Raw genomic sequence first — 24,523 nt, 5'->3', positions numbered from 1 at the left:
CCTTTAATGAGCACCCTCATTGTAGCTGTAACAGATGACTTCAAAAGAAGTAGCTTGACATGAAAATATTTTTATTACAGTTTTTATAATCAAAGTTTAGACTACTTTTCAGAAAAGACTGGAGGCTCTTGGAAGAAAAGCCATTCTATTTGTGTTTCTAGCTTTCAGAGACTACAGAGATTGCTTAATGGTTAAGGTGCTTGCCTGCGAAGCCTAGGGACTTCCTTCAAATGTTGGCTTTTGCCTGCTTGCTCTCCTCTGTCTTCAAAGCTAGCCATGCAGCATTGCTCTGACTATACTATAGTCAAATCATCCTGTAGCTTCAGCCAAGAAAGACTGTTTACCCTTAAGGCCTAGTGTGATTAGACAAGGCTCACAAGGCCATAGAGAGATTATTCCCTATGTCAATATCCTTACTTTGAAATACATTTGAAGAATCCATGTGCAGGGTAATTGTGGGAACTTCTGTGTATATACATATTGCCCAACTTTCTAAGGTAGGTGCATAGCAATTAGAAAATGCTATTGCAACATTTGATCATGGTAGGCCTACTTACCTTCCATCACTATTTACAGACAAAGTAAAACTGCAAATCTCAACTTTTACTATTCAAGGACAGAAAACAAATCATATATAGAACTCTGGATAAGCCTGACTCAGCAAAATATAGTTCCCAAATTTTCTTATTAATAAAAGAAACAAGATAAAAGTATGCAGAGACAAATGCTGCTTTTGTAAGAAAACATACTTCTAACTGTTGGATTACATTTAAACCTCAATGTGTGGTGGCATAAGTCCTTAAATGTTCAATTGATTAATTTATTTTTTGGTTTTTTGAGGTAGAGTTTCACTGTAGTCTATGAATTCATTCTGTATTCTCAGGGTGGGCTCAAACCCATGGCAATCCTCCTACCTCTGCCTCCCAAGTGCTGGGATTAAGGGCGTGCACCACCACGTCCAGCTAATGTTTAATTTTGATAGAGTGTTTTAGTAATGTTATCAATGAAAATTGTTTTATTTAAAATGTTGTTTAAATGACAGTTTATACTCTTACTAATAGGGAATAAAAATTTCCAAATACCTATATACAACATTGACAATATTTGTTGTCCTTAGTTTTCTTTTTTGATTTTTTTTTAATTTTTTGTTTATTTTTATTTATATGAGATCGACAGAGAGAGAAAGAGTGAGAAAGAGAGAGAGAGAAAGAGAGAATGGGCGCTCCAGGGCCTCCAGCCACTGCAAACAAACTCCAGACATGCGCGACCTCTTGTGCATCTGGCTAATGTGGGTCCTGAGGAATCAATAACCGAATCTGGGTCCTTAGGCTTCTCAGGAGAGCGCTTAACCACTAAGCCATTTCTCCAGCCCTTTTATTAAAATTGTTTTTATGATCTTGATATTTATAATTTTATTTTATTTAATTTACTTACTTTGACAGAGAGACACAGATACAGAGATAGAGAATGGGCACCGCAGGGCCTCCAGCCACAGCCAAAAATCTCCAGATGCATGGGTCATCTTGTGCATCTGGCTTAAGTGGGTACTAACTGGGGAATCAAACCTGGTTTCTTAAATTTCACAGGCAAGCACCATAACCACTCAACCATCTCTCCAACCCATCACTAATTTTCCTTTTTATAAAAAAAAATACTTATTTATTTATCAGTTGTGTACTTGGTGAATACAGTCAAGTTGGTACCATTGTTAGGCTCGTCCATGTCCTACCCCCACCCCCTGGCCTGTCCTTGTTGAGGTATATGGGTCGTGCATTGTGGAGTTAGCCCACACTTATGGGTAGCAGAAATGTCTCTGCATATCATGACACAACCTGTGGCTCTGGCATTCTTTCCATCCCCTCTTCTGCAAAATTTCCCTGAGCCATGTTGGGTTCATTTTGAGTCTGCTTCAGTGATGAGGTGTTGGGAGCCTCTGTGTCTCAGGATATATGATTTGGTAGTTGATTGTTCTCTGGTTGATCTCCTTCACCCTTGTGTTGGTACCCATTTCACCAAGAAGTCAGCCAATTATTCTTAGTTTCAGCTGGGGCCCTTTTGAGGTATGATGGGGTGGTTCTCTCCTTAGGATCTGCATCTATCTAAAAAGAGAAGCAGATTCTCCAATGGAGAGTAAAGTAAGCACCAGACAAATGGTTTAACCCTTATTTTTTTCATTTTTTTATAGAGACTTTAATAGGTGTAGGCCCTCTTGTAGCCCACAATTGGTGGTAGCTTGATAATGGAGAGTGGGTTTATGTTTTGATATGGTTCTGACTTGTTTCCCAGCTCCAGCTATGGGTCCTGTTCCACTGAACAGATCAGTTAGCCAAATCAAGAGCAGTTGGTTTCCCACCATGGCTGTGCACCACTATTGCACTTGTGTGAGCATCACAACAGGTTATTTGCTCCTAAGTAGGTTAGACCATGAGTTGCTTGGACAGATATTGGTCATTTTCCTCCAGTCACCCATGTAACACCTTTTCGCACTAGATATGCTGACTGTCTAGGGACTGACTCTTTTCCAGCTTCCAGCCATGTCATTCCATTTTATGTGTCAACTGCATATGGTGTCTTCATCAGTAGCGTCTTACCACTAACCTTTGGTTGGTCATCAAGTGCTCTGACAGAAATCTGTCTTTCTTTTAGGAAATCTTTTAGGTCTCTCTGATCAAAAGTTCATTGTGAATGATAGTCACATGCTGGTACTGGGAGTTACAGGTCAGTGCCCACTAAGAGAAGGAAGGAAAAGATAAGTAATATAAAAGAGTTGGAGAGTTGAGAGAGAGAGAAAAGAGAGAGAGAGAGAGAGAGAGAGAGAGGGAGAGAAGCTTTAGAAGATAAAGGTCATTCTTCATTGTACCCTCTCCAGTGCCTTGTGGCTCAGGTGTTCCCTCTAAGGGCCTGATGAAGGTTCAACCATTTGTTCTGCCTTTTAGGTTGTAGAATTTTATGGTACCATTGCCGTTTGAGTCTAGATTTGTGTTCCCCATCCCCTCCTTTGCCCTCACTTCCCTCCCCACCCAACCTATTGTCTATTTCTGGAGATGCTTGCTGGGTATGTCAGCATCTTGGGTAGATTCAGGTTAGTTATTGTAGATGAGGGAGACTATGCAGCAATTATCTTTCTGTGATTGGATAAATTTACTAAGAATATTGCAGTGATATTGAACCTTAAAATGTTTTTAATTTGCATTTCCCAAATTACTATAGAAGGTGAACATTTGTTTAAATGTATGCTGACAAACTGTCTTTCTCCTTTTGTGCATTGTCTTCATCAGCCCCTTTACTCACTGATAGTTTTGTTACTTTGGTTTTTATTTGTATAGTTCTTCCTGTGTTCTACATAGTAGCCCCATGCTTGAGGAATGGCAGGAAAGGATTTTGGGGCTGTATGTTTGTTCTGTTAATGGTTCCTTATGCTGTGCAAAAAATATTTTAATTTGACATAGTCCCAGTTATTGATTTGTAAGACTATTTCCTGTGCTATTACAGTCCTGTTAATAAAGTTCTTAGGCATACCTATATACTCCAGTGTATACCAATATGTTTTCCTCCAGTTATTGTAGTGTTTATGGTTTCAAATATGGGAATTGATTCATGTTGTATTGATATTTGTGCCAGATGAGAGATGGGGATCTAATTTCATTTTTCTGTAAATGGATTTTTAAGTTTTACCAACACAATTTGTTGAATAGGGTATCTTTCTTTTCCAGTTTATGTTTTTGATGTTTGTCAAAAATTAGGCAACCATAGCTGTGTTGGATATTTTTATGAATATTCTATTGTACTCCATTGATCTATATGTATGTTGTTTTGCTTTGTTTGGTTGTTTTGCCCGTGGTCTTCGTCACAATGGTTCTAGATTATAATTTTAGGATAGGAATTATAATATCTTTATCAGTGTTCTTCGGTGGTTTGTTTTGGCTATTTATGGTGTTTTGTGTTTCTATATGAGTTGTTGAGTTGTTTTTATTAGTTCGGAAAATAAATCATTAAAACATTGAAGGAAATTGCATTAAATCTATAGATTACTCATTTAGAATCTTCATTTTCACATTTTTCTTTCTGCCAATCCAGGGAAATAGAAGGCCTCTCAAGCATCTTTTTTCCATTATCTTAAGGTTTTCTTTGTAGAGATCTTTCACATACCTGGTGAGGTTTATTTCTAGGTACTCTAATATAGGGGAACTATTAAGAATATACTTGCACATCTATTTTATTCATGCTCTATAAAGTATAACTAAGAAATGAAGTCAATCAGATGTGTATTAACTGATGACTAGGTAATTAAAATGTGGAGAATAAATGAATGTTATTGTACTTGGCTCTAAAGAAAACATAAGTTATGAAATTTTCAGGAAAATAAACATAACTAGAAATATTATAAATGAGGTAAGCCAAGCTCAGAAACACAAAATTAGTATGTTTTTTCTTATGTATAGAACCTAACTTTTGATATCCATATATATGTAAATAATGGTATCTAAGAAATTGCATAGGTTATGAATTCAAACAGGAGACCATTACATAGGAAGAAGTAGGGAAATGAAAATGAGCAGAGAAAAAGGAAACATGCATAAATAAAGCAGAAACTTAGACTTGGAGATGGAGTTTACAGAGAATAGTGGTGGGTAAAAGGAGGCAGGGAACAAAACCAAATGTGTTGAAAATCACCATAATGAAACTTGCATTTTTATTTTTAATAAATAACTATAATATTTTATCTTATTATTAAATGTATAATTTGTATAGCTCCATGTATAGTTTGTAATCTATACTAAATAATATTTTAATGAACCTTTGTTTTTGAGAAATGTACAAGTCAAAGGACTTTTCATGGCCAAATGCTAAAAATTTATCATATAAATTTATTTTCCTAGTAATATAAGTGGACATATATGGACCTTCTTTCATCACAGAGGAGTATTGTTAAGTTTAAAGAATAGGATATAACATAATATACTAGTTCTCATCAGAATTTTATTTGGTAAATGAAAGTAATTTATCCACAGTTTTCACCATCTATGATATTATATGCCTACAACTCAAAATAGAACAATTTTAAAAGGAAAGAATATTGTTTAACTTGCATTAGACCTTAAAAGAAGGACTGTTGAAAAGCTTGTTATTAATTCATAGAAACTTTAAGGATTTGTTTAATATCATAATGGAGCTTACTTCATATTTCTCATATGTGAATCCTACCTATTGATATTTTTACACATGTAAATTAGGAGGCTTATATCCACTCTAGAAATATTAGCTGATTTAGCATATTAACTATAGAAAATATTATATTATGATAACAAATATATCCTAACTTTATCACAAGCCTCACATATTCTCCTCTGTTTTTTATTATTTTTTGTTGTTGTTTTTATTTATCTATTTGAGAGTGACAGACACACAGAGAAAGGCAGAGATTGAGAGAGATAATGGGCATGCCAGGGCCTCCAGCCATTGCAAATGAACTCCAGACGCATGCACCCCCTTGTGCATCTGGCTAACGTGGGTCCTGGGGAATCGGGCCTCAAACCGGGGTCCTTAGGCTTCACATGCAAGCACTTAACTGCTATGCCATCTCTCCAGCTCTGTTTTTTATTCTTAATAATTCAGTCAACGAAGTACAGATGTGCTCTCCTAGAAACTAGCATTTATGAGAAATCATACATTTTTAAGGGCATAACAAAATGTTTCCTTGACTCTCCATGCATATCATTAACTGAGACATGTGTTATGGAAACTTGAAATAATTTTGCTAGAAATATTTTACTGTGTTTTACAGTATCAAATTGAGAGTGGCAAAATCATAAGCATATATAGATGAACAGAACAGCTCAACATTGGTAATGGAAGAGATTCTAATTCCTCACTTTAGAACTCTGTATTCTTTCTTCTTGTGAGCTTTGTAGACTCTTTCACTTTTGATACTTGGGAAATTTAAAAAATCATGTATCCTGGGAACATAATGACATTGATAAACTTGGAATACTTGACCACATTTCTCCAATTTGAAAGACTTTTCCTTCCTGACATAGATAATGAAGTAGTTATAAATGAAAAACAAAGTTAAAAGAATATTTTTTCAAAGGAAAATGCTTTATATTCAAAAATAAGAAGAATCACAAGAAATGTAAGGGCATCAAAAGTACTTAGAGAGAAAGAGGTTTTCTTTGTACTTTCTTTTTCATACAAACAAATATGAATCATCTCTAAGGATATAATTAACTGAGATGGAAAAGGGAATGCTGGACCAGACTGGAAGTAGGTCAGCTCATTTGAGGTTCTTGGCTATATGCGCTCTGACAGCTAGCTGAGTATTTCTCTATAAATAAAAGAGATATACAGGTTCTAGTGATTTATTGGATTTTATTTCCCTTGTGCTTGTTATAAAAAGCCACAGAAAAAAATCTATAAGGTTTCCTTCTTGTTTAGAAACCAATAAACATTGGAAATGAGTGCAATTATGAAATGTTATGTGCTATACCCAAGCACATGTAAAACCTTACTAATGGCATCCAAACACACAGAACTACAAGGAGTGAAAGTTTTAATAGTTTCTGGCCATAATATTTCATGTAGATTTTTGTTTTAATATATTAATTAATATTACATATTTCAATAATAAATACTTCTACTTCACTAAATATTCATACACAACTTAAACACAGAATTACTTGTAGCCTTTCCTTTTTAAAGAATTTTTTAAATTCTGAGTGTAATGATATTCTAGTAGTCAAAGTGATCCTCTTTCAGACAAAAAACATCTTTACTATACATGATTCATGAGACTCATTTGTCACCTTTCAAGGATGCCCAGAGCAATTCATCACATGTACTGCCCTAAGTAATGTCTGCCTATGGCAGAAGGCATGTTTAATTTGATTTTCCATGTGGAAAACTATATATACCCAATATTTGGCCCATTTTTAAAATATTTGTTTTAGTACCTCAGTGTCCTATCTGCTTTTGTATTCTCAAGTCACTTTTCATCTTAGAAACTTTCCAAACCACTTATGTTCAACACCTGTCCTCTTTTTTCATGTTATAACATGCTGGATCCAGCTGAAGTAAAATGTGACTTCTAAAATCTCCTTCCTACCTTAAGCCTCTGTGAATTGCCTTCTGTTTCCATCAATCTACCAGTGACATCAATGACAAAATTTACAAAGTTCACTGAGAAACATTCCCTACATGTGACTTCACCTTCTCAGATGTGCTTCCTTGATACTTCCATCAATTACTTTTTGCTCTTATATGAGTCTTAGGAAATTATATTTTGGTCTAGCCTTCTTCACCTTCATTCTTACTTTAAATATCCTAGACCATTTTTCCATAGAAGATGAAAATACTTATGTCTCCACAGTTCCTTACCTTTCCTGAAATATTTATGTAAAATTGTAGTTTTATAGGGACTAAGTTTACATATTCAAATAGACATACACTTTCTCAATAAAATGTATAGTTTTGCATACTGCAGTATTTAAAAGTGAGATCTTAGTAGTCATCTTATACACATATTTTCCACCTTTGTCACCTATGGTGTATGCTAATAATAACTGCTTTATACTGCCAAAAAATTTAAGAACATTAAACAAGTTACTGCTTTTACATACACTGTAGCATACAGAAAAAGATCATATAGATTATTATGGTTGGTACAAGTATTTTCAAAGAAACACTATCTTTTTTTTTTCTTTTTTTTCCCAGAGAGGATGTTTTTTATTCAAGTAACTGAAAGTAGGTATCTTGTTTGATTTCTTTCTTGGATGTTTTCAAATGCTTTTATATTTCATCATAATTACAAAAGTCCTTAATGAAATCATAGAATTTTTGTTTGCACTGCTTATACTTCTAATAGCTTTTAAAATTTCTACATCTGTTCTTGAAAATTCTTCAAAATATTCAATAAAAATATTTATAACAACTCTATACTTTGTTTTCCCTATTTTTATGAAATACTTTAACACATCTGAATAAAGTAGTCAATATTTTCAACTGTTTCCCAACAAAGTCTCTATCATTACATCTCTTTTTATTTTATTTTTTTCATTTATTTATTTATTTATTTGAGACAGAGAAAGAGAGTGAGAATGTCAGGCCAGGGCCTCTAGCCACTGAAATCGAACTCCAGATGCATGTACAATCATGTGTATCTTGCTTACATGGGACCTGGAGAATTTAACTTACGGCCTTAGGCTTTGCAGGCAAGCTCCTTAACCACTAAGCCGCCTCTCCAGACCCCATTATACCTCTTCAACTCTCTTTATGCTCAGTCACTTTTTGTATCATGTTACTAAGGACAATATTACGAAAAAAAATGTATTAATACTCTATTTTAGAAAGTAATAAAAACATCAAATAATGATGTCATTAAATTAGAGAAATTTAAAGGTACTAATTAACCAATTTGATCAGACAAAAAAAAAAAGAACACAGTGAAAACTGAAGAATGAAGAAAAAGAAAAAGAGATGATGTAAAAAAAAAAAAAAAATCAAAGTCTGTGTTTTGGTGTTTTTGTTTTGTTTTGTTTTCCAGGAGAGCAATTAAGTGAACAACTTAGGAAAGAAGAGAGGTTATGTTGAGAATAATAGCAATGAAAGATGAATAATGACAGAATTTGTATTTGCTAAATATGCAATACCAGAATGTGAGGCAACATTTTTACAAAATCATTTGAAAATTAAAGAAAATTATTTTAATCTGTTTTTTTATTTTTTTAATTATTTATTGATTTTTTAAATTTAATTTATTAGTTTTCTTTGCAGTAAATACAGGCAGTTTGGTACTATTGTTTAGGCTCATCTGTGATCTACCCCCTCCCATTGGACCCTCCTTGTTGATGTAAATGGGTCGTGCATTGTGGAGTTAGCCCCAGTTATTGGTATGATTAATGTCTCTGCAAATCATGACCCAACATGTGACTCTGACATTCTTTCCACTCCCTCTTCTGCAAAATTTCCCTGAGCCATGTTGGGGTCATTTTTGGTCTGCTTCAGTACTGAGGTGTTGGGGGCCTCTGAGGCTCTGGCTCTCTGATTTGGTAGGAGTTGGTTTTTCTCTGTGTTAGTCTCCTTCCCCTTTGTGCTGGTATCTGGTTCACAGGAAAACATCACCCTTGCTTGTTTTGCCAATAGTCCTTAGTTTCAGTTGGGCCCCTTTTGAGGTATGTTGGGGGAGCTCTCTCCTTAGGATCTGCATCTATCTGAAAAAGAGAAGAAGACTCTCCAACGGAGAGTAAGTTAGCACCCAGAAAATTGAGATAACACTTACTTTTTTGATAGACAGTTTGATAGGTGTAGGCCCTCTTATACCCCGTGATTGATGGTAGCTTGCTATTGTAGAGTGGGCTTGTGTTTTGGTTATGGTTCTGACTTGTTTCCCAGCTCCAGCTATGGGTCTAGTACCACTGAGTGGATCAGTTAGCCAAATCAAGAGCAACTGGTTCCTCACCATGGCTGTGTACAACTATTGCACTTGTGTGGGCATCACCTCAGGTTATTTGTTGCTAATTAGGTTAAAAAATGAGTTGCTTGGACAGATATTGGTCATTTCCCCCAGTCGCCTGTTACACCTTCTGGCACTAGACATGCTGACTGTCTGGGGACTGACACTCTCCTGGCTTCCAGCCATGTCATTCCATTTTACGTGTTTTCTGCGTATGGAGTCTTCAGCAATAGGGTCTTACCACTGGCCTTTGGTGGGTCATCAAGTACTCTGACAGAAGTCTGTCATTGTTTTGGGAAACTTTATAGGTCTCTCTGATCAAAAGCTCATTGTGGATGGTAGGCCCAAGCTGGAAGTGGGGGTTACAGGTCAGTGTCCAGTAAGAAATTGAGGAAGAACATAACTAATATACAAGAGTTAGAGAGGAGAGAGATAGAGGGGAGGGGGAGAGGGAGGGAGGGAGGATGTAGGAGATTTAGGTTAGTCTTGATCCTACCCTCTCCAGTGTCTTGTGGTTCAGGTGTTTCCTGTAAGGGTATAGTGAAGTTCAGCCATTTGTTCTGTCTTTTAGGAAGTAGAATTTTATGGTACCATTGCCGTTTGGGTCCGGATTACTGTTTTCCACCCTTCGATGCCCTCCACGTCCTCCCATCCATCCTATTGTCTAGTCCATGAGGTGCTTGCTGGGTATGTAAGGTATCTTGGGTAGATTCAGGTTAGGTGTTGTAGATGAGTGAGACTATGTGTTGATTTTTTTTCTGTGATTAGGTAAGTTCGCTGAGGATGATCTGTTCCAGGTTCAACCATTTTCCTCAAATTTCTTTATGTCGTTTTTTCTTACTGCTGTATAGAATTCCATTGTGTAGATATTCCACATCTTTGTTATCCATTCCTCTAATGATGGACATCTGGGTTGATTCCAGCTTTTAGGTATTACAAATTGAGCCACTACAAACATGGTTGAGAAAATCTCTCTGGCCTTTGGTTTGAAGATTTTAGGGTAGATGCCCAGTAAGGGTATAACTGGTTCTGTTGGTATTTCTATAGTCAGCTTTTTTAGGAGTCTCCATATTGCTCTCCAAAGTGGTTGTACCATCCTGCATTCCCACCAACAGTGAATGAGTGTCCCTGCTTCTCCACATCCTCGCCAGCATTTATTTTCATTTGACTTTTTGATGTTGGCTATCCTTATTGGGGTAAGGTGGAATCTCATAGTTGTTTTAATTTGCATTTCTCTGATGATTAGGGATGATGAACATTTTCTTAAGTGTGTGTTTGCCATTTGTATCTCTTCCTCTGTGAATTGCCTGTTCAACTCTGTGCCCCATTTTGTGAGTGGGGTATTTGTCTTCTTATTGTTTAGACTTTTGAGTTCTTTGTAAAATCTAGAGATAAGGCCTCTATCAGTTGGATAACCTGCAAATATTTCCTCCCATTATGTGGGTATTCTATTGGCTTTGCTTATTATATGCTTGTCTGTAAAGAAACTCTTCAGCTTCATATGATCCCAATGGTTGAGTGACTGTTTAAGAACTTGAGCCCCTGGGGTTTTGTTCAGGAAGTCTTTTTCCATTATCATGGAAAGTACTTCCTAAATTTTCTTCCAGTATTTTTTGAGTCTCTGGTCGTATATTGAGGTCTTTGATCCATTTGGATTTGAGTGTAGTGCATGGTGAAATGTGTGGATGAAGTTTTAGTTTCCTGCATGTGGTTATCCAGTTTGTCCAGCACCATTTGGTGAAGATGCTATCTTTTTTCCAGCCTATATTATTCGGGCCTTTGTTGAATAACAAGTAGCTATAGTTGCTTGACCCAAAATCCGGGTGCTCAAGTCTATTCCATTGGTCTACACTCCTGTTTTTCTGCCAGTACCATGCTGTTTTTATTACTATGGCTTTGTAGTATAGCTTTACATCAGTATGGTGATGCCACCAGAGGTATTTCTCTTGCTGAGGATATGTTTGGACATGTGAGGCCTTCTGTTTTTCCATATGAAATTTGAGATCATTTTTTCTATCTCTGTGAAGAACACTGTAGGGATTTTAACTGGAATTGCGTTAAATCTATATATTGCCTTTGGTAGGATCGTCATCTTCACAATGTTAATTCTGCCTATCCAGGAGCATGGGAGGCCTTTGCATCTTCTCAAGTCCTCCTCCGTTTCTTTTTTGAGAGTTTTTATATTTTTGTTGCATAGATCTTTTACTTCCTTGGTTAATGTTATTCCAAGGTATTTTATTTTTTGTTGTTGTTGTTGCTATTGAAAATGTGACTATGTCCCTTAATTCTTTTTCTGTATCTTTGTCATTTACATACAGAAATGCTACCGACTTTCGTGCATTGATTTTGTATCCTGCTACTTTGCTATAGGAGTTAATCATCTTCAGGAGTTTTGGGATGGAGTCTCTCGGGTCTCTTGCATATACAATCATGTCATCAGCGAATAGAGCTAACTTAACTTCTTCCTTTCCAAATTGTATCCCTTTTATTTCCTTCTCCTGTTATTGCTTGAGCTAGGACTTCCCGAACTATGTTGAAAAGCAGAGGTGAGAGAGGACATCCCTGTCTTATTCCTGATCTCAATGGGAATTCCTCCAGTCTCTCTACATTAAGTATTATTTGGGCCTTTGGCGCTTTGTATATTGCCTTTATTATGTTAAGATGTGAACTGGCCATGCCGATTCTCTTCGATGTTTTGTTTTTTTTTTAAATATTTTTTATTTATTTATTTGAGAGCAACAGACACAGAGAGAAAGACAGATATAGGGAGAGAGAGAGAATGGGCGTGCCAGGGCTTCCAGCCTCTGCAAACGAACTCCAGACGTGTGCGCCCCCTTGTGCATCTGGCTAACGTGGGACCTGGGGAACCGAGCCTCGAACCGGGGTCCTTAGGCTTCGCAGGCAAGCGCTTAACCGCTAAGCCATCTCTCCAGCCCTCGATGTTTTGATCATGAAGTGATGTTGTATCTTGTCAAAGGCCTTTTCTGCATCTAACGAAATCATCATGTGGTTTTTATGTTTAAGTTTGTTTATGTGGTGTATTACATTGACAGATTTTCGTATGTTGAACCACCCTTCTGTTCCTGGGATAAATCCCACTTGGTCAAGGTGGATAATGCTTTTGATGTGTTGTTGGATTCGGTTTGCGAGTATTTTGTTGAGGATCTTTGCATCTATGTTCATTAGGGAAATAGGCCAGTAGTTTTCTTTTCTTGTGGCATCTCTGCCTAGTTTTGGGATTAGGGTGATACTATCTTCATAGAAGGAGTTGGGTAGCTTTCCTTGTTCTTCAATTGTGTGGCACAGTTTTAGAAAGATTGGTTTAAGTTCTTCCATGAAGGTTTGATAAAATTAGGCTGTGAATACATCTAGTCCTGGACTCAGCTTTTTTGGGATGTTTTTTATTACTTTTTCAATCTCCGTGAGTGTGATGGGTTCATTGAGGTGATTAATCTGCTCTGAGTTTAGCTTTGGTAAATGATATGCATCCAGGAATTTATCCATCTCCTCCACATTTTCCAGTTTTGTGGAGTAGAGGTTTTTGAAATAAGTCCTGATGATTCTGCCAATTTCACTCATGTCTGTTGTGATCTCTCCTTTTTCATTTTGAATTTTGTTAATTTGGAGTCTCTCCTTTTTTTGCTTGATCAAATTGGCCAGAGGTTTGTCAATCTTGTTTATTTTTTCAAAGAACCAGCTCTTTGTTTTGTCAATTGCCTTTATTGTTTCCTTGGTTTCCAATTCATTAATTTCTGCTCTGATTTTAATTATTTCTTTCCTTCTGAAGCTCTTTGGGTTGGATTTTTCTTGTTTTTCCAATGCCTCTAGGTGGATGGTTAGGCTATTGATTTGGGATCTTTCTGTCTTTTTTATGAAGGCATTGAGTGCTATGAATTTTCCCCTGAGGACTGCCTTCATTGTGTCCCATAAGTTTTGGTATGATGTGTTCTCATTGTCATTCAATTCCAGGAATTTTGCAATTTCATTTTTTATTTCATCCACTATCCATTTATTGTTTAAGATTGCGCTATTCAGTTTCCAGTTGCCATTGGGGTTCTTGTTTTTTTTTTTTTTTTTTTTTGATTTCTAGGAATATAGCATTATGATCTGATATCATGCAGGGAATTATGTCGATTTTCCTAAATATGTGGAGGCTGTCTTTGTGACCCAGTATATGGTCTATTTTAGAGAATGTTCCATGGGCTGCTGATAAGAATGTGTAGTCTGTGTATTTGGGATGGAAAGTTCTGTAGATGTCTGTTAGGTCTAAGTGCTCTATGGTTTTGTTGAGCTCTCTTACTTCCCTGTTGAGCTTCTGTTTGGATGATCTGTCTATTACTGATAATGGTGTGTTAAAGTCCCCAGCTATGATGGTGTTGGTGGTTATTTCTGTTGTATTGTCGAGTAGGTTTTGTTTTATGAACTGTGGTGCCCCTGTGTTTGGTGCAACCAGATTTATGATTGTAATCTCCTCTTGATGGATTGTTCCCTTTATTAGTAGGAAGTAGCCTTCTTTGTCTTTTTTGATTGTTTTTGGCTTGAAGTCAATTTTATCTGATATTAATATAGCTACACCTGCTTGTTTCTTATTCCCATTTGCTTGGAATATTGTTTTCCACCCTTTCACCCTGAAGAGGTTTCTATCTTTGGTGGTAAGGTGGGTTTTTTGAAGGCAGCAGATTGAGGGGTCTAATTTTTTGATCCACCTTGTTAGTTTGTGTCTCTTGATGGGTGAATTAAGGCCATTAATATTTAGGGTGATGACTGTCAGATTTGATTTGATCCCATGTTTTAGTGGTAGAAGTGTGTTGGCATTTCCGTGGAATTTAAGGTTTTTTTATTTTATTATTTTTTATTTTTTCTGTCTACTCTGGGTTTGGTTGCTGTGATCTGCTTCTTGTCAGCATTTGTGTTTGGTTATTTGTTTCTTCTCTGTGGAGAATTTCCTGGAATACTGTCTGTAGGTTTGGTTTTGTGTTCATATAATTGTAAAGCTGATTTTGTCATGGAAAGTTTTCCTTTCACCATCTATTATAAGGGAGACTTTTGCCAGGTAGAGTATTTTGGGTTGGAAGCCATAGTTTCTTATAGTTTGGGGAGTTTCATTCCACGCCCTTCTAGCTTTCAGGGTTTCCATTGAGAATTCTGAAGTAATTATGATGGGGTTTCCTTTGAAAGTGGTGTGTTGTTTTTCCCTGGCTGCTTTTAGGATTTTTTCTTTGGTGTTAATGTTTAGAGTCTTAATGATAATATGTCTTGGGGAGTTTCTCCTTTGGTCTATTCGGTTACGAGTTATGTTTGCTTCTTGTATTTTGATGGCCCTTTCTTTTAAGAGATGGGGGAAGTTTTCTTCAATTATTGTGTTAAATAAGTTCTCCATGCCTTTGGACTGAAATTCTTCTCCTTCTGGTATTCCAATGATCCTGATATTAGGACGTTTAAGTGTATCCCATAATTCTCTCATGTTCTGTTCACAGGAACTTTTGAACTTACTGAAATTTTTGGACTCTCGAACTGTTTCTTCCATCCTGTCTTCCAGATCAGAATTTCTATCTTCCACTTCGCTGAATCTATTCTTGAGAGCCTCTAGCGAGTTTTGGACTTGTTCAATTAAGTTTGCATTTTCTACTACTTTCCTATGTATCACTTCCATCGCTGTGTCCAGCTCCCTTTTCATCTCAATTTCTGACTTTCTTGATGATTCTTGGAAATCATCCTTGCATTTCTTTATGTTTTCATTTAGTGTGGCCAGCTGATTTTTAAGGTCCTCATTTTTTTTTTTTTTCACTCTCCCTCAACTCTCTTAGCTCTCTTTGAATTCCTTCCAGTGTCTTATCATATTGCTCTAGCTTAGTGATGGTAGCATCCACATGATTATCTACCCTTTGTAGCTTTCCTGCCAGTTCTAGCAGTAGGTTGGTCAGGGTTGCATTGTTCATTGCTTCCACTTGATGTTCTGATCCTAAACACTCTTCTATGTTTTGGTTAGATGTAATCCTTGTTGGACTGGGCAATCTGTCTAGATTTTCTTGCATTTTATTTTTCATGTTATTTCTTTTGCACTGTGGTCTACCCATGTCAGTGTATGGGCAGGTAGGTGGGTGGAGAAACCTGGAATCTAGCTTAATGAGAATCCAAGGCAGCCTGGGGCAGTTGCAAGGAGCCTGGGTTTTTGCTCTCTCTTGCCAAAGCTACCTATCTATAGCCTGACAGGGGCACCAAAGTTGCCTGAATTCTCACCCAGTAATGCACCTAAGCTGCCTGCCTTCAAGCTTGTAAGGGGATTGAGGTAGCAAGCACTGAAGCTGCCAAAACTCTGGCTGGGAACACTGGGACCTGCAAACAGTCTGCGCTCTCCCACCTCAGGGAAGTGGGGGATGGGTGGCAAAGTACAGCTAGGGGATGGCACCTGTGCTGGCGCTAGTGACTCAGTGTGGACTTGTGTGGCCATTGCTGTGGGACTGGGCCTGCTGCATGTGCAATTATAGTGCAGAGGCCACTGATGCAGGTACGGGATAAGGACACAGCATAGGGTGACCGGTGGCAAGTGATGTGAGTACAGCAGCAGGGGATCTGGCAGCCACCTACTCATGGCAGAGGTGGCCCCCGAGGGCCTGCAAACCCAGCACCATGTGGCTGGTTAACTCGCAGGATCAGTGAACAAGGGCGGAGGTAGGAGGTCGCAGCTTCAGTGTAGCAGGCTGGCAGGCATGGCTGGTGGGTGCCCAATCAGAGCACAACCTCACGTGGCATGGGGCGTGCAGGGGGCGCGGGGGGTGCCAGGGGCTCGGGGCATGACAGGGCGTACGGGATGAGTGGGGCGCACGGGGGGCACGGGGTACGTGGGGTTGCGGGGCATGCTGGGGCACAGGGCGCACAGGGCAGGGCGTGCGGGTGCGGCTGGGTGCAGGGGGCGTGGGGGGCACGCGGGAGGGCGGGGGTGTGGGGGGCACGGGCTGGGTTGGGGGCGCGAGGGTTCGCGGGGCGCACGGTGGTGGTCGCAGGGCACGCGGGGGGGGGGGCGCAGGGGGGGCACAGGGCACCGCAGGGTGCGCAGGGCTCAAGGCATGCGGGGCGCGTGGGGGTGTGTGCTTCCCTGTTTTTCCCCAATCTGTGCCCTGCCTCTTGCAAAAAGATCCTAATTGCCCTTGAATACTTGCGTTTTTTTTTTTTCCCCTTGTATCTGGAGTGCAGCTAGGCAGTCACCATCTTGGCCAGAAGTCCTCTATTTTAATCTTATAATATATCAAGCTTACTAAAACTTAATAAATATTTCAAAACATTGACTATAGCAGAACAAAAATTTCAGCAAAAGTATTTTAAAGCAAATAGCTTAATAGGAGAAAAAATAGAAAGCATTCAAGTGAGAAACACTGATAAGTTTAAAGAACATCTCCATTAATATTTAATTAATTATTAATTAATAATTAATATAGACATACATCCCTACTCATTCTATGGTGTAGCATTACTTTTCATACTCTAGCAGGGAAATATATATCAAAATAAATGTACAAACAACGATGTATTCAAGAATAACATGTGCTTGAAATCCTTAATAACAGCAGTTGGGAGGAGTAGAGGCAGAGAGGGGTTTATGGGGCACAAGGCTAACTAGCCCAGGCTGGAGACCAAATAGTGGTAAAAATTACACATGAGCTGCTGAGAAAAAAAAAAAACAAAACACCCAAAAATGTTTTGAGAAAGCAGGGCACACAGGTATATGAAGCAACCAGCCTAACAAGATGTACACACCTGAGCAATAGTGGCACCCAATGGTTCTCTGCTTGGCTAATTGACCTGCTCAGTGGAAAGGATCTTATAGCTGGAACTGGAAACTGAGTCAGAATCCGGTAGACACCAAGACTATGTACTCCAATGTAAAGTTCCCACAAGTGTTTGGGGGAAAGTGAAGCTACACACATCAAAATCTCACTAAATTAATAATGCTGATCCCCTTTACCCTATCCTGATCTCACTCTCTATTAGAAAATCTGTTTTTATTTTTCAGAAAGCAGTGAGAACAGAGGACAAGAAAAATCTATCAACAAGACAAGGTAGCACATGAACCACCCCTAGCACAGCAGCTATGGCCTAGGTGAAACCACACAGGTATTGGAGAGATGAGGAAGAATGCTGTTTTCCATGTGAGCCTGACAGCCTGTGCCCAGGTGATGGAGTCAGATATGGCGATATTCAAGATGCACCAGGGCAGAAATCCAGAAGACACTGAGAGGTCAGAACTAAAGAAGACAGAAAACATACTAAGGCTGAGGGAATTTTTCACAAGAGGGGACAGAAAGAATATAAGAGCCACATGGTGAACGGGAATATGTAGAGGCATTGCCTACATCCACAACACCTGAGTGCTACTCTCACAATTCATAAACCCAACCCCTATGGTGAATACCAATAATCCCACTAAAAGAACCCTGAGTTGAGTGGGGGCAGGGAGGAGGAAAATGATGAAATCAACACATGATGTGTCCACACAAAGTTTCTACTTAAATTTTTTTTTAAACTCAATAAAGTATTACTAAGTTGAATATAATATGACTCATTTTGTGCTTATTTTTCTGATGAAAGACCATCAAAATATACAACTGGGCTGGAGAGATGGTTCAGTGGTTAAAGGTAATTGCATGCAAAGTTTGATGATCTGGATTCAACTAATCAGTACCTATGAAAACAAGATGTACTAAATGGCACATACAACTAGAGTTCATAAAATCCATGGTCCTAGTGTCTGAATCTGGTTCAGTGGTATATTGTAAGCTTAGTAGACATGAAAACCTGACTTTTTTCTTAGTGCTACACAAACATAAATAAAATAACAATGCAATTATATTAATTGCATATGTATTTATATTTAACCTCTCTTCCACTGTATTGATTTCCTACTTATAATATAGTGAAACTTAGCTATTTTGAGACATACTTTCTATAGCTATTTCATTTTAAATAATTTGAAAGTTACTATTTTAAGAACATAATCAAAACTATGTATACCAAGACACACAAAAACAGGCACACACTTTGTTTTCGCATAGCACACTATTTTTATAGGCTTTCAAAGCAAGGAGTTATACGCTTCCCTTAATTGTTAATATCAATGAGTTTTAATCACCCATGGTTAAATTTCAGTATTTCTGACACTTCTACACTTATTATTATTATTGTTTTGTTTTGTTTTGTTTTTTGAGGTAGAGTCTCAGACTAGTCCAGGCTGACCTGGAATTCACTATGTACTCTCAGAGTGGCCTTGAACTCACATGGTGATCCTCCTACCTCTGCCTCCCAAGTGCTGGGATTAAATGTGTTCGCCACCACGCCCAGATCCACACTCTTAATATCATATGATTTAAAATATGCAGCCCAAACCACAAAATAATATGACATCTATAGACTTTAATTCTTATTAGTGTTTATTTATATTGACTCATTATAGTTCAGTATATTCCCTTGCAATATTTTTTTAAAAATATTTTCTTTAGTTTTGTTTTTCTTCTGGGAATTGTTTTTCTCTTTTAATCTTCTTTTATTGACAACTTCCTTATTTGTGGACAATAAATCATGATAATTCCCTTCTGTCCCCCATTTCTCCCTTCACAAATCAACTCTCCATCATATCCCCTCCCTCTCTCAATTAGTTTCTCTTTTATATTGTATCATCTTTTCCTCCTATTATGAGAGTTTTGTGTAAGTAGTTCTAGGCACTGAGAGGTTACGAATATTGAAATCCATTTGTGTCTGAATCTGATTGTTTACATTGTAAGCCGTCTTAGTCTTCCTTTGGCTTTATATTCTTTCTGCCACCTCTTCTATACTGAACCCCGAACCTTGGAAGGTATGATATGAATGCTTCAGTGCTTAATACTCCTCTGCCACATCTTCTCAGCACTACAGTGCCTTTTGGGTGATCCCACTGGTCATCATCATCCGAAAAGAGAAGCCTCTCTAACCAAAAGTGAGATTAGTATTAATATATGGGTATAAATGTTAAGAAAACTGTTTACAGGGCAATTTGGTGAGCATAATACATTTAGCCAGATAAGAGAAGGTGTTAAACTTGTAGGGCTCATGACCTCCCCCACCATAGGATTTTATTAGGTTTTCAGTAAAACAGGCAAGTATTCCCTCCCATGGAGTGGTTCTCCTGCCCAATTAGAGAATGGTTGGTTTCCTCCATAAGAGAAATGCCACTATTGCACCTGTTTGGTCATTTGGCCTGGCTTGCCAAACTTAAGGTTTGCAGTGTCCACTGTTTTCACTGCTGATAACTTCTCTCTCCCGTAAGGCTATATGCAGCACAGCTGTCACACAGCCAATGGCACAGGGGTGGGAAGAATTCAGCTCAGCTACAGCTTGATATCTCAACCACCTTTTACCTAAAGCATGTGCAGTCTTCATCAATAGGGTCTAACCATCCATTTCTGGTGGGAAACGATGCAAGTGTTCTAGTAGGCTGGGCTGGGTGAAGCACAGAATATTTCTCTAAGAGTGGGTATTAAAAAAAAAAAAAAAAGATAATCTAACACAGTCAAACTCCCCTAAGGATGTATGTTGCCTCACACACTTAATCCTGCAAACTAGGAGGCTGGGATTTCTTATCTGTACAGGGTTCCAGGTCAGCCTTGGGCCAAGTGAGACATTCCCTCCCCCTACCAAGAATGATAGACAAGGAGACAAAGACACTATAAATCAGGAATTAACAAATACTAACAAATATTAAGAGTGTTGAAGCCAAAAATCAAATAAATCTAACATATGACCTTCCCTGACATGGAAGATGTGATTAGAACTTCTGATACAGGCCCATATCCCAGGCTTTGAGGCAGCCACTGACCCAATGGAAGTAGAACCTCTTACCTTTTGGGATGGATTTGGTCTAACCTATTGCAACTGCCTGCCTTGATTCCTCTTTACTACATTGTGGGCTTTGCTAACCTGTCCAGGTCAGTGTGTGAGATGTTCTGATTGCCTGTGCTGGGTACTGTGTAGCTGAGTTCCCTTCCTCAGGTCTCCAGTGGTTGCTGATGCTGGTGCTTGGGCAGGGGTAGGTGGTGGAAGGGCCCTAAGTTGTACTAGAGTTGCTTAGCTAGTCCCCATGATCCTCTTCATCACAAACTCTTCAGCTGATCCCTGATTTCTCATTCACATTTCATGACTTTGTTAGGAGGCTGGGGTGAGTGGAAAATCCCTTCACCTGGCTTCTGCAGTTCAGACAAAGGCTATGCAAACTGGAGCCACAGTGAGAGCTGATTCTGTCTGGTTGCCCACTTTCGAGAAGCTCTGGGTCTCTCTTGCTTCCCTGTTGAGGTTGATAATTTCTTATAGACTTTCATTTTTTGGTAGAAGAGTGTATTTTGCTGTTATTTTTTTATGCTTATCCTTCCCTGCCATCTTACTCAGAAACCTCTTGCAAACACTTTTGAGTCTAAACTTTCTTGAAGTAATCAATTCCAAATCAGATTTAAAATTTATATTGATTATTGCTATAAAGCCATTCACGATCATTGTGACTCAGAAAACAAGATGATTAATTTTGTGTCAACATATCATGCTAACTAGAGAAATATGAAGTGATAGTCTGGCTTAAAGTGATTGTTTTATAAATATATACATACAATATCACTAGTGTAGCAAATTAGGTAACATGGCAGTTCGAATTGTTTTAGATTAAAACATGGCTAGAAGTTAAAGTGAGATATCACTAAGGAACTTATCTATCTGCTATGATGCCCAACTAAATTGTCCCTTAACAAATAAGTGTTTATTAAGTGCTGAAAAATTTCAGATGTTAGTTCTTTTTTTCCCATTTTTTCATGATGTCATAAAATATATCCCAGGTGTCTTAAATGATGATTGTAAAAGCTCATACCACATATTAGTCTCATAAATTATTATCAACAGAACAAAACTAGAAAAAAAGCAAAGAGTAGAATGATAGAAAACATAGTTTAAATATATAGACAGGATTGCATGCATTTTAGATATTAACTGCTACAACAGACTTTTACTTTAGTAATTAGAATAAGCTCTCTCTCTCTCTCTCTCTCTCTCTCTCTGTGTGTGTGTGTGTGTGTATGTGTGTGTGTGTGTGTGTGTATAAAATACCAAAGGTTCATGCTATCCTTCACTGGGAAGGTGATACAAAAACATTCCCCTTTGTCAAAAAGTGAGGATCGATCAACCATAGAGAAAAACAAGAAACCATTTTTTAATCTTAAAGTGAATTAAATTGATATGTTAGAATCATTTGAAACAGTGATTGTGAAACAAGTATGCATTTGCTCATTGGGGGCTTCTCATGAACACTTTTTCCAAATGTATTCATGAGAAAAAATGAGTGTGGTACTGAAGACCTTTCATTCTCCATAGCTAAAACATGAAGGCACTGTCTAGATTGAAAAGAACAGGACAGATTCAAAAGTTCTGAAGAAGTATAGGATTTAAGGATACTAAAATCTAAAGAGCACTAATACTGGCGTAAACCACCTGGAACTCCAGGCATCCAATTGAGTACATGTCTTCAGTTAATAATCACTGTAAGAATTTGGACCCTGGTACACACTCAATAGAACTATAGCAGTAACAATAACCAAACTCATATCAACTCAATTCTAAATTGACTCAAGCCCTTACTAACAGCCTGACTAAAAATCAGAATGTACAATTGTGGATATAAATATCACTTATGCCAGATCCTGCTATTTGATATAAGGTTAACTGATAATCAAGTGGAAGAAATAGAAGTGAATTCCTATTTTAGCACTGAGTTGTTGAATACAAGTTTCCATAAAGAAGAAAGATCTGAGGTGGTTGTGGTCTGGGAGGGGATGGACCAGATGAAGTTCAGCTGGAGAAAGTACCCCACCATTGTGATTTAGTGTAGTGGAGAAATTGTGTGGCAGGACTAGTCACAATTCTGAGGAAGCTATGACCTGAGAAGGGATAGATCATCTGAAGTTTGAAAGAGCATGTTTAAGGCCAGAGCACCTAGAAGAAGCTTAGAGTTGATTTCACTCCAAAAACCCAGACAGCTAGTAAGTCTGCAAGAAAAAAAAAAAAAAAAACAAAAAAAAAAACACCTAGCTCAGTCAACAGGGAAAACAGAATTCTCAATGTCTTGCTCAGACTTTCCAGAAGATGGCATACACAAAGTAGGTCCTGCTTAGGCTAAAGTGCAACTACCTTAACCTAGTGGATAGTCTTCATTCCACACCAAGCTAGATAAACTTAGACCAAGCCACGTAACACAGACTACACCAAAGCTGCTATTGCATCCTCAGGGAGACAATTGATCTTGGAATGGGAAGACCCTGAATCAAAGCAAAGATTACATATGATACCTAACAGAGGGGTTCTCATCATTATTACTTACAATGGATGTCTCTAATGAAAGACTAGAGGAAAACAAAACATAGAAGCCCAAAATGAAATCTTAGCTAGCATTTTAAATTAACTTACTGAGACTATTAACAAATGGATATTGGAAGGGGGAGACATTGGTCAAACAGTAATCACACAGAAATTCCAAAAATGGCTGAAGGAAACAGAAAAAAAAAAAAAAGCAAAAAGAATTCAAATTATAAACCAATGTTTGGCTCAATGAAGTGGAAGAAAGGCAACAAAAAGAAGTCAAAGGATAGATGAAAAAACTGGAAGAAAATCAACAAAAAGAGCTCAATCAATAGCAGAAAGAAGCCAAAAAGAATAAAGGAAACAGTACTCTATTGATGGCTTAAAAAAATTGAAGACAATCAAAACCAGCAACAGAAGCATAAAAGAATTTGAGGAGAATCAACTAATAAATTAGTTAGTGGGCCATTGGAACATCCTCAATGAGGACATATGCAAGTACAGGAATGAACATGAAGAGAAAATACAAAGGTCAAATTGAGAAATCAAAATGGAATTTAAGCAAGAGATAGAAATGCTGAAGAAAAACATAACAAAACAGAAATAAAATAAACCTCCTGAAAGGATCCCCAAGAAAGCCTCACCAACAGAGTAAACCACATGGAAGGCAGAACTTGAGAACAAGAAATAAGAATTATACTGGGATTCCAAAATGTTGTCAAGTTCAACAAAATGTGTGAACAGAACATGAGGGAAGATGGGACCCCTTTAAAAGACTGAATATGTGGATCATGGGCATATAGTAAGGGAAAGAAATAAAGGCCAAGGACATAGAAAATATCTTCAACAAAATTATTGAAGAAAAAATTCTCAATTTTACAAAAGACAGACTGAACCAGAGACAGAAGGTGCACAGAAGACCAAATAGTCAGGACCAGAGAAGAGACATCCCATGTCACATAATAATCAAAACAGTAAACACAGAAAATAAGGAGAGAATATTGAAAGCTATATGGTTAAAAACAGATCATGAATACAGAGTTAAGCCCATCAGAATTACCTCAGATTTTTTTTTGAAAGATAGTTATGTTTATGCTAGCAGAAAATGCTGCCAATACGAAGACACATATGGAAAATATTACAGATGAAAATGGTCAGGATATAACAATATCCACTTATTAACATGGAAAAGGCTGTGACTAAAAAAGATTAAAATAGAACTTTTTTTTTTTTTTTTTTTTTTTTTTGCAGTAGGATTTTAATCTAGACCAGGCCAATCTGGAATTCACTGTATATTCTTAGGCTGGCCTTGAACTAACAGCAATCCTCCTAACTCTTCCTCCCAAATTCTGGGATTAAAGGGATGAGTCACCATGCCTGGTTTAGAACACTTTTTTTTAAAATTATTATTAACATTTTCCATGATTATAAAATATATCCCATGGTAATTCCCTCCCTCCCCACCCCCACATTTTCCCATTTGAAATTCCATTCTCCATCATATTACCTCACAATTACAATCATTGTAATTACATATAAACAATATCAAAGAACTAAGTATCCTCTTCCCTTCCTTTCTCTTCCCTTTAGGTCTCCTTTTTAACTTACTGGCCTCTGCTACTAAGTATTTTCCTTCCCACGCAGAGGCCCAATCATCTGTAGCTAGGATCCACATATGAGAGAGAACATGTGGCACTTGGCTTTCTGGGCCTG

Source organism: Jaculus jaculus, chromosome 1, assembly GCF_020740685.1.
Source record: "Jaculus jaculus isolate mJacJac1 chromosome 1, mJacJac1.mat.Y.cur, whole genome shotgun sequence".
Taxonomy (NCBI): Eukaryota; Metazoa; Chordata; class Mammalia; order Rodentia; family Dipodidae; genus Jaculus; species Jaculus jaculus.
The sequence above is the reverse complement of the archived record's forward strand: the minus strand, read 5'-3'. Positions refer to the sequence as shown.